The sequence below is a fragment of the Tupaia chinensis genome, unplaced genomic scaffold (genome assembly GCF_000334495.1).
Source record: "Tupaia chinensis unplaced genomic scaffold, TupChi_1.0 Scaffold141036_1, whole genome shotgun sequence".
Lineage (NCBI taxonomy): Eukaryota > Metazoa > Chordata > Mammalia > Scandentia > Tupaiidae > Tupaia > Tupaia belangeri.
The window spans coordinates 301,269-314,795 of NW_006200903.1; the positions used below are offsets into that span (position 1 = coordinate 301,269).

The 13,527-nt window shown below is 51.0% G+C and overlaps 1 long non-coding RNA gene across 2 annotated transcripts; it reads right to left on the reverse strand.

Moving 5' to 3' along the window:
• Positions 1-253: 253 nt before the first annotated feature.
• LOC102500265 (uncharacterized) lies at positions 254-6,604 on the reverse strand. Of its 2 annotated transcripts, XR_336665.3 has the most exons (5): positions 6,148-6,604; positions 5,001-5,192; positions 4,483-4,681; positions 2,319-2,499; positions 254-1,086 (listed from the first exon to the last, which is right to left on the reverse strand). It is a non-coding gene; the product is annotated as an uncharacterized LOC102500265 (long non-coding RNA). The 2 variants fall into 2 exon arrangements; XR_003546919.1 differs by lacking the exon at positions 4,483-4,681.
• Between the last annotated feature and the right edge of the window lie 6,923 nt (positions 6,605-13,527).

Sequence of the window (13,527 nt, forward strand, 5' to 3'; positions counted from 1 at the left end):
GCAGTTCATGCATCAGCGCGTTTATCAGCTCGAGGCCCATGATGACTTAACTGATCTTTATTCTTTTATTTTTCAGAGGTTTTTGCCAGAATGCATGTGCACTTGCCAGAGAAAGAAAGAGAAAGAGAGACAGGGAAAGTGAAATCAGATAAGTGAGAAATCACTCCCTGGGGAATGACCACTGCAATTCCTTCCCCTCCCTTTGCCTCTGGTGACCTTGGGCACACGTGCACATGCACCGGGTCTGGGACTCGAAACGCGGGCAGCCATGTGGGAGTCCAGTGACATAATCACTGTGCCATCTGCTGGCCCCACGATCACTTCATGTAGAAGGGCCAAGTGCTGACTGCTCTCTCCGCCCTCGCCTCATTTCCAGTTACCCCTGTGAAAGAAGCACCCAGTTCCCACGAAGCAATTTCCAGGTCTCTGTCCTGAGCTCCCAGGGTGTGGTCTGGGGTCTCTGAGACCCCACATCCAGCTTCTGCCACACGCAAATCAAACCAGGACGTTACAGCTACAGGACTTTAGCCTGCTGTCCCAGGTATTCCATTGTCCCCCTCCTCTGTGTGACATCCGTCACATGCAGGCAGGACCTCCTGAGACCACATGCCGCACCAGGACATTCCACCAGGCCCTGAAAATGGAATCGTGGCCTAGGTAAACTGTCCTGTGTGGAGTGCAGCGTCTCCTGTGGGAGTGGGGCAGCCTTCTGGCCCCCTCTGTCCCTGCCTCCAAAGTCTTAATAATAATGCCTGAAGACGGCCATATTTTCCTCTTGCACTGGGTCCTGGGGGCAGAACGATGCCTGCCAGGCTTTGTGACCCCTACGCCCACTTACTCCCTGCTGGGCCCCGAGCTCACTCATTCATGTATAGATTATTTACCAAAAAGTTAGGGGCACCTGCGTGTGCATGATGCAGTCGCGTCTTCAAGGAACTGTAGCCCAGGAAGGCCAAGAGGAGACAACTCCCCATCGGAGTGCAGCCTCCCCAGGACTAGTGTGAGTCAACCCTGCAGGGGGGATCCAAACTGAGTCTTGACCTTCATCCCAGAGTTTCTCAGGTAGATGGGGACAAACCGGGTGTTCTAGAAAAAATGAACAACATGCCGTGAAAGTAGAGGCTGTGGAGAACCGTGTGCACCCTGATAACCTGCAGGGAACCCCGTTGGGGTCATCACTTGCTTTGGAGAGTTCCTTCTAGAGGAAGGCTCCTCCTTAGGTGGGGCGTTCCGGGAGAGAACAGGCAGGAGAGCATTACTCAGCCCCTCTCCCTCAGTGGCCAGGCTGCCTGCCCCTCAAAGGAGGACAGAGCTCGGGTCCCTGCACTTCTTCCCCGTGCAGAGGGAGCGCTGCCCACTGCGCTGCTGTGCACACACGGCTGTTCATGGCTGCGCACCTGGACCAGCTCTCTACGGTCAGTGCTGTCAGGGCAGAGCTCGCTGTGGGCCCTGCTCCTCCGTGTTCAGCTCAGGGAGCTGACGACTAGGCTCCCTCGCAGTCCTGCCAAGACTGCGGGGCACTCCCTTCCCGGGGCTGCTGGGTGCCCCCAGCATCGTGAGTGGAGGGCCTGGAGTAGGGCTGAGAGGGAACGCTCTATTTGTCTAATGCCCTAGTTTTCCGGGTGAAGAAACTTAGGCCATGTGACCTGCTCAAGGTCACACACCCCACGGGGGGAGGGGGGGACAAGGTCAGAAGACAGGACCTGCGTGCGGGCATGTGACCAGGGAAGTCACACCGCACCTACCCTGTGTGGGTTCCACGGTCGGCTGTCACTGCTTTGAAAGTCTTAATAATAATACTTGGTTTTGTTTCTTAATTAATGTGTATGTGTGTGTGTGTGTGTGTGTGTGTGTACACACACATTTAGTTTGCTATAGGGCTCGTGTGCTCATCAGAAGCAAAGAGAGAGAGAAAGTGAGAAATCACTCCCCCCCAGGGGAATGGCTGTGCTGAAATTCCTTTCCCTGCATTCTCCTCTCTTGGGATTTGGGGCACCCATGTACACACATCTGACGTGCTTTCAGTCTGCCAGTCGGGGATTCGAATCCCGCTGTTGATCATGTCGGATCCAGCGTTGTAACCTCTATGCCACCCGCTGGCCCTTAGTAATTTTGAAGCAGCCCCGTATTTTCCTTTCTTGCAAGGCCCTGCAATGCATAGTTGACCCTAGGGGCAGAACCAGTGTTAGGACTCAGGCCCACCCAAGTGAGGGCAGGGCATTTCCCCGCCACCCCACCCTGGGGCTAAACGCGGGTGACGAGGATGCTGAGCAGGTCGCTGCTGTAACATCAAAGCTAAAGCCAGAGTTCATCAGTACCTTTTCCAGCTTGTAAATCCCTGGTGAGGAACATCCCAGCTGTCCTGGTTGCTGTGTTGTCCCACGCACAAGCAAGAGAGAGCTGTTTTCCTTCCAGTAAAAAGCATCTCCTGGGACTCTTGATTGCTGTCCTTCCTGGGGCTTCTCTCAGAATCACTGAAGGTCAAATTGCCATCCTGGACTGGAGAGAAAGAAAGGTCAGGAGAGCTCTGAGAGGCTTAGGGAGAGCGCACCAGGCGAAGAGAACCTCTGTGAACCTCCTGGGAGCTGCTGAAACTCAGACATCTACAGCCGAAGCCTCCCCCAGCTTTATCCCACGTCTTTCTCATGAACACGGCGACACCGCTCTTTCTGGGGTTACGGGGACGGAGGGAAGTGTGCTTAGCCCAGTGACGTGCTTCTTAGGTGCAGCAGCTAATCTGCAGCCAGGTGTGAGGAAAGGGGGCCGTAAGTAGATCAGAGCTGCCTCAGGGATGGCTTTTCTTGACAGCTTCCACTGCACGAATCCCCTGCATCCGGAGCGCCATTTCCTCGCATCCCGTCGCTGCAAGCTTATCTTTGTGGGATTATTCAATCGAGAATGAATCGTGATCTCACCACAAAGCGACCCGCTTTCCCACCAGCCGAGACCCCTACAAAAGGCTGGTGGTTCAGAGAGGCCCAGGGAGCCTGTTGACCTTGTATGATCTTGTGTTCCCACCCAGTGTCCACGTATGGATTCTGGTCCAAGAACAAGGTTATTGTCTGCATTTTAGAGCCACCATTGTATGATACCTGCCTCTTCAGTTACACCTAGCTCGTTTAGTCTTTGGGCAAATAAGTGAATAAAAAACATTAGCAGTAAAAAGATAGACAATCACTGGGCCAGCAGGTGGTGTGGTGTTGAAGGTGTTGGATACCACATGGCCAACTCCGCAGGTTTGAGGGCTAGACATGCCAGGCACGTGTGCATGCATTCTCAAAATCCCGAGAGGAAAATGGAGGAGAAAGGATTACAATATAGCCACTCTCCAGAGGGAGAGAAAATTCCTTGCTTTCTTTCTTTCTTGTCTTTTTCTGACACTTATGCCCTATAGCAAAAAGTCTGTTTTAAAACATCTGCTTACACACACACACACACATACAGCCACTAATTTTAAAGTAAAGTATCCAGAAATTAGTGTTAAGGTTCAAGGTTAACGTAGCCGGGTCCCACATAGTCAGTTGTACTGTTGGGGTCCTGGACCTCACTGGGTGCATGTGTGTGTGTCCCAAATCTTGAAAGGAGGGAGGGAAGGGGAAGAGATCACAGCAGAGTGGTCTCTCTTGGGGGGTGTTTTCTCACTGCCCCCTCCCTGCACTCGTGGTCTCCAGTGAGTACACGCATCCACTGGCAAACTAAAAAAAGAAAGAAAAAAAAAGGAAATGTTAGGGTTCTTAAATAGTTCATGTCCTAGGTCACCCCTTAGAAGATCCAAGGCTTACAAGATTTTCCATACGGAGGGGACTACATTCTAAACAGGGAGCTGGGTGTAGGCCTGATCTCACGAACCTCCGAGAGCGAACAGAAGGCGGTCGCTGAGGTGCTGGGCAGGTTAAGGCTTTTCCCACTCGAGATGTCCCTAGGCCCCCTGCTAGCACTCAGAGGAAAATGAAAATCGGTGCCTGGTGCCTGCCTGCTCCTTTCCAAAGTTGTTTCAACATGAGGATTTATTTTTGCAATTATATTTGATTGACATTAAGTCTCTATAGTAGGTCAGCCACTTAATGCCATAACATGTTTCATTTTCACAGAAATGTTCTATTTTCTGAGGACATGGGGTTTCCCAAGGCAACTGACACGAAATTCTGCAGTCCTCCCTCTGAATTACCGGGGGGCTAGCGTGACTGTGGGTGCCAGAATGAGAGGTACCTTCTCCGCGGCCGGCCCCTGCACCCTCTCAGTCAGGGGGTTCCTGCTATTTGATGACGCCCTGCTGAGGCCTGCAGGCTGTCTGCATCGCAGGGCCTGTCTGGGCATCTCGGCACCATCTACTTCCAGACCGTTACTGTCACCTCCTAGACTCAGGGCAGCTGTCTGCTGGCTCGGGGGCATGCGGGTAGAGACAGGGCCGGAGGCGGGCGAGGCCCCGGCTGTCGGGTCTGGGCGTGTGCAGGGCACCGGCGGTGCAGCGCGGTGACTCACTCTGCCTTTCCGTGGACGAAACCTCAGCCACCACATCTCGTGCAGCATGGTCACGTGACATGTCTCTGCAGAGCCTCTTCTCGGGGAGTCAGAGGCCTGGAGCTTAAGAAACCCAAGGGGGTGGGGCGGGGCGGGTGCCAGGCAACAGACACTGCGGGTATCAGGCGGGCGCTGCGCTGTGTGCCATCCCGGGTCCAGGCTGGGTTTACAGACAAGCACGCAGCCCGGAGAGAGAAAGGACGCGGGGTGAGGGCGGCCTGGCCCCAGCGCCACAGGCTCTGTCTTCCCCATCACCCCAGTTCCCAGGTTGCTTTCTCTTCCAGGGGCCAGCGCCCTCCGTCAGGAAATTCCCGGCCTCCCCCCTCCCCCCCTGCCCCCAGACCCAGGCAACGGGTGGAGGGGAGGGACGATTGACCAGGCTGCTCCCTAGTGGGCTGCCCGGGCAGGCAGGCGGGCTGGGGAGCTTCCCGGGGGCAGCTTTCCTTCCCTTCCACCCAGCTCCCACTCCAGCGCCTTACCTGACCAGCCTGGCTCCACGCCCAGGGGGCATAGTCCAGGGAGCAGGGGACAGACGAGGAAGGAGGCCTGGCTGGGGCCTGTTGCTGGGGTCTCTGTCCCCTCCTGCCCTCTTGCTGTGGATTCACGTGCTGTTCTGAGGGACCCGCTATCCTGGTCTGCCAGGAGGTGAGGTCACTGCCGGTGGTGGTGTCCTGATGGTGGCAGATGCAATGACACGAGGGCTACTCAATGGGCCCAGAAAGACCTGGTTCCGAACGGAAGTGTGAGGAATATGCATGGGAGGAACTTGCCATTTGTCCAAAGGAAATGCACAAGGAGAAATGGAGAGCAAGAGAGACTGAGATAGAGAGACAGAGAGACGGAGACAGTGACTGAGAGAGAGAAGGAACCATGAGCTGATACAGGGAAGGGTCCCGGAGGGCCGAGTCCCCTATGAGAAGCTTCTGCTCTCACTTCACCTGAACTTGCTCCCTGCAGTTCAGGTAAAGTGCAGCGAGCCAGAGCCGGACCAAGGAGCAGGCTGGACATCCGGGGACCTCCCGGGCAGGCCACCGAGCCCTGGAGCCTCGGCTGTTCAGGTCAGAACCTCAGTCAGTCGGGAGATTCTGAATGGGTTCTCTTTTGTAGAATTATTGCACTAGCTAACCCCAAAAAGTGTGTTTGTGTGTGTGTGTGAGAGAGAGAGACAGGGAGGGAGAGAGAGAAGCAGGGGGTGGAGAGGGAGAGAGGGGTAGGGAGAAACACACGTGCACGTGGGAAACACTAATACAATGACACCTGGGCCTCTTGGGGCCTTCCTGTGATGCCTTTTTCTCCAACTTGGAGGGCAAACACAGCTTCGCTTTCCTAGGTAACGTCACTACGTCTATATTCCTGGCCATCGTACGGGTGGGTCTAGGACCACCGAGTGATGCTCACAAAATGAGTTGTACAAAGAAAAACAGATGGAGGCCCGGGGAGAACAGGCGGGGCCTGTGGGCCGCACTCTGGGGTCAGCTTTCCCAAGAGCTCGCAGGCCTTTCTGGGACAGCCAGGAGCGAGCTCTCAAACGAATTCTGGGAGCCCAGGGCCTCCCAGGGGAGTGTCTGGCATTGGCATGGAGGGGCAGGGCATGGGCCTCCCACAGACACGTGTCAGGAAGAGTACCTGGGATGTGTCTGCCTCTGCGCACTCAGCTCGCTCCTGCTCTGAGAGGTCGAGTCCAGCTCTGACAATAAGGGCTGGCCAGTGGACAGGTCCAGGACGCAGCGAGAAAGCAGGGCCCTTGTCAACACACGGTCAGGCAGAGCTAGAGCCTGTCCTCGGGTGGGAGCACCTGCCCAGCAGTGGCTCTGTCGGGTGTGCCCCACCTGCATGTGCTGTCCCCCAACAGTGCATCCATTGTCCTGGAGCCATTCTGTTCCGGTCCTAGAGCCACCTGGAGGTCCCATTCCCGTGTCTTCATGATTAGGCTAGTTCTCAGCTTTCCTCTGCCTGGTGGGCGTCAGCTCTGCAAGGTCTACTTAGGCCAGCAATCACTGTGCCCACCTCTCCAAATATTGCTGTTACCTCCTCTGCCCCTCTGGGTCTCTCTCTGGCTCTGTCTCTCTGACCTATATCTCTCTATCTCTGTTTCTCTGTAGTTCCTCTGTTTCTTGGACTCTTCCTGTCTCTGTCTCTGCCTCTCTCTGCCTCATTGTCTCTCTGTATCTCGGTTGCTCTGGCTCTGGCTCTCTGATCGCTTTAGCAGAACTCCACTGGGCGATGTTCTGGAGAGGACAGAAAGCACTCGTAGTCTAGCTCCCTCTCTCTGGTCATTCTTTTCAGTCGTGGTTGCCAGTTCAGGTGGTGAGATCCCTTTGACCAGGTCTTCAGCCAGGACCCCCGTGCCCCTGTGGCATGAGAAGTTTGTTTCTGATGGGGTCAGGCACAAGTGGTCTATGAGGTCGCTGGAGTGTGGATCTCCCCGTCCCACTCCCTGTTCGCATTCTCCTCCTGACTTCACAAAGGCATTCCATGGAGTCTCTTCTTACAGGACACCTCATCTTAATTCAATTACCTCTGCAAAGACCCCTCTTATCTACAGCCAGGGCTCCAGACTAAAGGACATTTCGGTATTGGCGTGGGTCCTGAAAAAGTGAAGTCCAATCACCGGGTAACAAATCCTTTTACAAGGTGATACTGGTTTCTTTCTTTCTTCTTTCTCTCTCTCTCTTTCTTTCTTTCTTTCTCTTTTTGAGAGAGTTTTTTTGCTATAAGACACATGCACTTGCCGAAGAGACAGGGAGAGAGAGAGAGACAGAAAGCAAGAAATCACCCCCCGGGGGGATGGCCAAGCTATAATCTCTTTTCCTCCATTCTCCTCTTGGGATTTTAGGCACGCACACACAGGTTCCCAGCATGAGTTTTAAGCCACTGGGTCCAGGACTCGAACTGCAGTCGACTGTGTGGGAGTCCAGCGAGGTAACCATTTTGCCATATCCTGGTTACAACAATAGTGGTTTCTAAATGTTCACTTTCAACACAGGATTGGTTGATCAATCATTATTATTATTATTATTTTTTTGTAAAAAAGCACTGCATATTTTTGAATGTAACTCAGAAATAGTTCAGAAAAATTGAGTGATACTTGTTGAAAACAAGGAACAAAGAAACCTATTCTGATCTCACCATTTATGTGAACAAAGACAAAATTCTCCATGTTGATGGCTATAAAAATGAAAACCAGGCAGAGCTTCTCTCCTGAAGTCTGACTCACCCTAGAGGTAGAATACTCACACTCAGACTGTGAACTAATTGAAAAATGGAGGGGTCCCACCTCTCTTGTTAAGAGGTACATTTATAGATTCCTCCTTTCTGTTTACTATTCGTCCCTCGAAATGTGGGCTCTGTTTTGATCAACTGTGTGTGGCTACGATTGGAGCAATCATATGACCCAGGGGACATTTGGCACCTAGGGCCTTGTGGTCACCTGATCTTAAAAACACACTTCAGTTCCTGCTCATGGACACATTTGTTTTTGATCCAGAGACGTTTAATCAATAACGTACTTTCAAGCACCGAATGCATTGCATCAGATGAAACTCTGGGGATGAAAACAGGGGTTCAAAGAGCAGAGGAGGATGTGAAATTTCCAACTGCTGAAAAGCGTCGTGGCGGTTTCGGTTGATGGGTGATGGTGTGTATGAAACTGCTTTCTACTGGGTGAGATATTTAAAAGAGCAACACTGTTGTTTTGTTTCCAAACGTCAGTAGTTAAAGTCTGCTGGAAATGTCATCTTCTGTAACTATTTACACTTCTCGGGAAAATCAGTAACTTCGAAGGAGCGCGGTACACCTTGCCCAGGTGTGCCAGTTTACAGAGCTCGGTTGTGGCTGTGTGCCACTGTCCCAGGTGCACTCCCAGAGCTGGAATTTGGTAAGGACTGGCAACAGAAAGCCCCTCACGGCCACATTTGGGCCCACCTGTTGATGTGTCGAGACCTGAGTCCATGCCGACCCTCTGTGTGTTCCAGTGTGCACAGAGGGACAGGGCTGCCCCATTCCTTGCCCTCGTCCCATCTGACTCCTGCCCTTAGTCTCCAGGATGACTGAGATACAGCGTCTGGCCAGTCTGCAGGTGTCTCAGGGCCTGTCCATCACCACTCCTCGTTTCACGGGCACCGCTCTCTGGGCGCAGCCAGGGCACCTTCCCTGCGTTCATCTTTGTCTGTTTGCTTTTTTCTTCCTTTCTTCCATGAGCAAGAGAGAGAGTTAGAGATGGAGAAATAGGTACCCCAGTGGGGTCTTCACACTGCGATCTACCCCCAGCCTCAGCCAGCCGGGGTTCAGGGAGCCTCTAGACCTGAACCCAGGACCTTCCCACATGAGTCCATCTTGCAGAGCGCTGTGTTACCACTGAGCCACAGACTGCCCCTGCCCCCACTATCTTCACAGCACCTCTCATAGGCTATGGTTGTCAGGGCAGGGAGAGCTTTTATCCCTTGAGAGCTTCCCACTTCCTTTCTAGCCCCACTTAGCATGGCATAGTGTCCCCATTGCCTCACTTTTCCCCTCCTTCTAAGTGTACTGTATTAGCTTCCCAGAGCTACTGTAAGCAAGTACCCCCACCTGGGGGCTAAAAGTCGCAGACATTTATGAGCCAGCTGGTGGTGTGGTGGGCGAGCCTGCTGGAGCCCACGTGTTATGCTGTGTTCTTTGAGTCCCAGACTCAGTAGCTTGAGAGATATGCCAGGCATGTGTACATGCCCAGAATCCCTAAAGGAGGGAGAAATGGGGACAGGATTGTGGCAGGACCATTTCTCGTGGGGCTGGGGGAAGAGGCTTTCTTCTCTCCCTATCTGTCCGGCCGTCTCTTTCTGATGAGCACACATTCCCTCTGGCCAATTAAAAAATAATAAATAAAATAACGGAAATGTACAGTCTTGGTAAATATTTGCATTAATTATGATCCTTGGCACATGGTACAATAGCGTCGATCTGTGACATCTTTTAGTTCCTTTATTTATGTGTGCACTCTAAATGGACACACCTGCACTCACCAGCCAGTCCAAGAACCAGATCGACAATTGCCACTTTCATCTGGCTGCAGGCCCCACCCACGGCCAGCCCTTCCCCAGCTTCCATCCGGAGCTTCGTACTGATCTCACCTTCCCTTTGGGGTCCAGAGGTGCGGATCAGTTGGATGGACTATTACTCCACCTCTCTCCCACAGAGACTGCTCCTCTGAGTCCTCCCGAGAGGACCGCACGTCTAGGGATAGCACACGGCCCGGACCAGGGAGCAGCTCCCGATCAAAGCCACTCTGAACTCAGGCTCTGCCCCTGATGATCTGAGCGATCATTGCAAGACAGGTGAACTGCAAGGTAGGGAACAGCTGTGCCTGTGTGGTCGCAGTCCTGCCATGTATCAGCGAGAGAAAGGGAAACAGAGCAGGAGGCACACAGGGGCTTGGCCTTAGTACAGTGGTGATGCACCTGGACCTGCATGGGAAAGGTCCTGGGTTCACGTCTTGAGACCACCCTGAGCAGGCTGGGCATGTACAGATGTGCCCATGGTCTGGGCTAACTAGACCTAGGGCACCTGTCTCGCTGCCTGTCCCTCTATCTCTCTCACAGAATAAATAAATAAACTTCAAAAGAAGAAGATGACCGCACAGCAAAAATCAGGGGAGAGGAAGTAGGCGGCTAGCCAGATAGTGCCGGAGAGTGGGAGGAACGACCATGCAGTCCCCGAGGGCTTCCTCACCCGACTCCAGGATCTCTCAGGGGTGGGGCATCCGCTCTTGCTCTTTGTCAGAACTTCCCTGAGTGGGAGGCTGGACCTGACAGCCAGGTGATCAAAGGACACGCCGCAGGTGCGTGGTACAGAGCCACATACACCCCGTCATGTACACACACTCACTCGGGTCAGTGCAGTTCTGAATCTTCTGTCTCTAGGGATCTTTTGTCTCTATGGCTAAGTCTCTGGGCAAAGTGACAGAAGCAGAGAGATTGTGGAGTGGAAGAACAGCCCTGGCCCTGCCTCTCGGCCACTTAGGAGCTCTTTCCGCTCTGCAGATTTCCTTATTCTCTCTGATTTGACCGCCCAGAATACAAGCAATGACTGTTCTCCTTACTGCTAAAACAAAGGAGGAATTCCTCCATGCAGCCAGTAGGCTTGCGGCAGAGACAAAACCCGTGCCAGCCCACCCCGAGCCGACCGTGCCGCAGCCACCGCCACCAGCGCTGTCAGGAGCCATGGATGCCGGTTTCTCTGCTTGTGCCTCTGACCCGTGATCTTCTGACTACAACCAGCAGGGCCTGCTGCATAATTTGAAGGGGCCAGTGGAAAGCAAAAGTGCAAGCTCACTTGTTTGAAAAGTATTAAGAATTTCAGGAAAGCATTAGGCCAGATGCAGGGCCTTCCACACACAGGGCTGGTCACATTCCTGTGACGCTGGCTGTGACACCAGAGCAGGAGCGCATGGTACGCTGCTGCTCAGGGACACACTTAGTTCCTGCAAAGGAAGTCTCCTCAAGCCTCATTGGCACAGTTCCTGCACTACTTGGGAGCTGCCATTTAACACGTGGGATGGGTGTGTGCCCGTGGCATGAGCTGATGGCTGATATGGGGATGGGAGGTAATGGCTTCTCCAAACACCACTGCGAAGGAAGGGTGGTACTGTTAGGTCTTATGGGGACTCGAGAAGCATCAATAATAGGCCAAGTCTTGGACTGGCTGCTGTGATTTTAGGAAGAGGTAAGCAAGACCGATGGTTCAAAGTGAAGCAAAGACTTAGGAAGGGTGGTCCTGATGATTAGAAATGCCCATCAGGCTCAGGGAGGTCCAGACATGATAGAAGGTTTAACACACCACAGCTCAAACTGCTCTGGGTCAAGTCCAGCCCTGGGCTCACGCCAGGGCTGCCGAGTCAGGCACATTCCCGACAGAGCCTTGCAACCTGCATTCTGAATACACCTTCTCGGTGATTCTTGTGCACAATAAAGTTTAAGACCTTCCAGGAAAAAGGAACAGTAAATCTCTGGATCTAACATGGTCAACTGTGCAGTTCAAGTCCAAGACTTGGAAGTTCGAAAAATACACCAGGCAGAACCAGTCTGGGCAGGCTTTAGGTTGAGTCCATGCTCAGGGCCTGAGAACAACTTTGAAACTTTTGGACTCCATTGCTGTTCCAGCAGCCTGGTCTCGCCCCATTGTCCTGCCAGGCGTCTTGAGCCTGGTCTGGACAGGTTTTAGAGTGAGTCCACACTTGGGACCAGGCAGAAGCTTTGGAACTTTTGTTACACCATCTGGTTTATACAGAGCGTGACTTGATCTTTTTCACCAAGTTATATTTCTTAGCTTGCTACCACTTCATCAAGAGCTGAGCGTTTGGTAGAGGAGCCAAGCACCTGAGTTCCCCATAACTGCTCTGACCTGAGAGACACAGCCCTCCAATGGGAATACACCTGGGGACTAAGGCTGAAATTTCCACCACCAGCACTGCAGAATCTACTCCAATAAATAGGAAAAAGTGAATATTGCATTTAGATGACTAGAAACCAGCACAGATCCTGAAGAAACATGAGAAAACAAGGGAGTAGCTCTTCCCCAGGTGATCATAATAGACCCTACCAACAATGGGCAGCACAGAGAAATACACAGAAATGTCAGAAAAAGAATTACAAATATTCATAGTGACAAAACTCAATGAGATGCAAGAGAAAACAATGAGTTCCAGGAAATGAGAAGATCATTTCAAGATACGAAAGAAGAATTTCATAAAGAAATAGACATCCTAAAAAAGAATAAACAGAACTTCTGGAAATGAAGAATACAACCCAAGAAATTAAAATCTCTCTAGAAAGCATTAACAGCAGATTGGACCATGCAGAAGAAAGAATTTCTGACCTCAAAGACAAAGTCTCCAGCATAGACCAAATCACCAAAAAGAATGAAAAAAAACAACCAAAAAAATGAGGACAATATATGGAAAATCCTAGATGCCATGAAGCACTCAAATACCTATTTAATGGGTATTCCAAAAGGTGAAGAATCTGTTAAAGGCATGAGAAACCTCTTTCATGAAATACTATCTGAAATTTTTCCAAATATAGAGAAACATGGAGAAATTCAGTTCTGAGGGGAGTGTTGTATCAGGAAAACTAAAGAGAGACAAACAGAAATTGAACAAAAAACAACTGCGAAAATGGCTAACAAAATGACAGGGACAAATCCACAAATGTCACTAATAACATTGAATGTTAACATACTAAATTCTCCTATTAAAAGACACAGATCGCTGAATGGATACAAAAACAAAAATCATCTACTTACAAGAAACACACCTCACCAATAAGGGCATGTGTAGACTGAAAGTGAAGGGCTGGCTGGAAAAAGGTATTCCATGCAAACGGAGACCAAAAAAAAAGGCTGGAGTGGTGATACTAGTATTAGAGTAAATAGACTTTATGATGAAAGATGTAAGAAGAGACAAGGACATTCTATACTACTAAAAGGACTTGTTCATCAAGAATATGTAACACTTGTCAATATCTATGCACCCAACACTGGAGCACCTAATTACATCAAAGAGAGACTGTTGATCTCAAGGGACAGATAGACTGCAACACAGTAATTGTAGGGAATCTCAACACCCTACTGACTCCTCTGGACAGATCATCTAGACAAAAAACTAAACAAATAGATACGAGATCTAAATAATACCATACATGAAATGGACTTGACAGACATCTATAGAGTATTTCTCCCAACTATCACAAAATATACATTTTTCTCACCCTCACATGGAACATTTTCAAAGATTGACCACATGATAGGGCACAAAATAAGCCTTTACTAATTCAAAGGCATAGAAACTACATCTAGCATCTTTTCTGACAGTCCTGGAATCAAACTTGAAATCAACTACGAGTTCCAGGAAATGAGAAGATCATTTCAAGATACGAAAGAAGAATTTCATAAAGAAATAGACATCCTAAAAAAGAATAAACAGAACTTCTGGAAATGAAGAATACAACCCAAGAAATTAAAATCTCTCTAGAA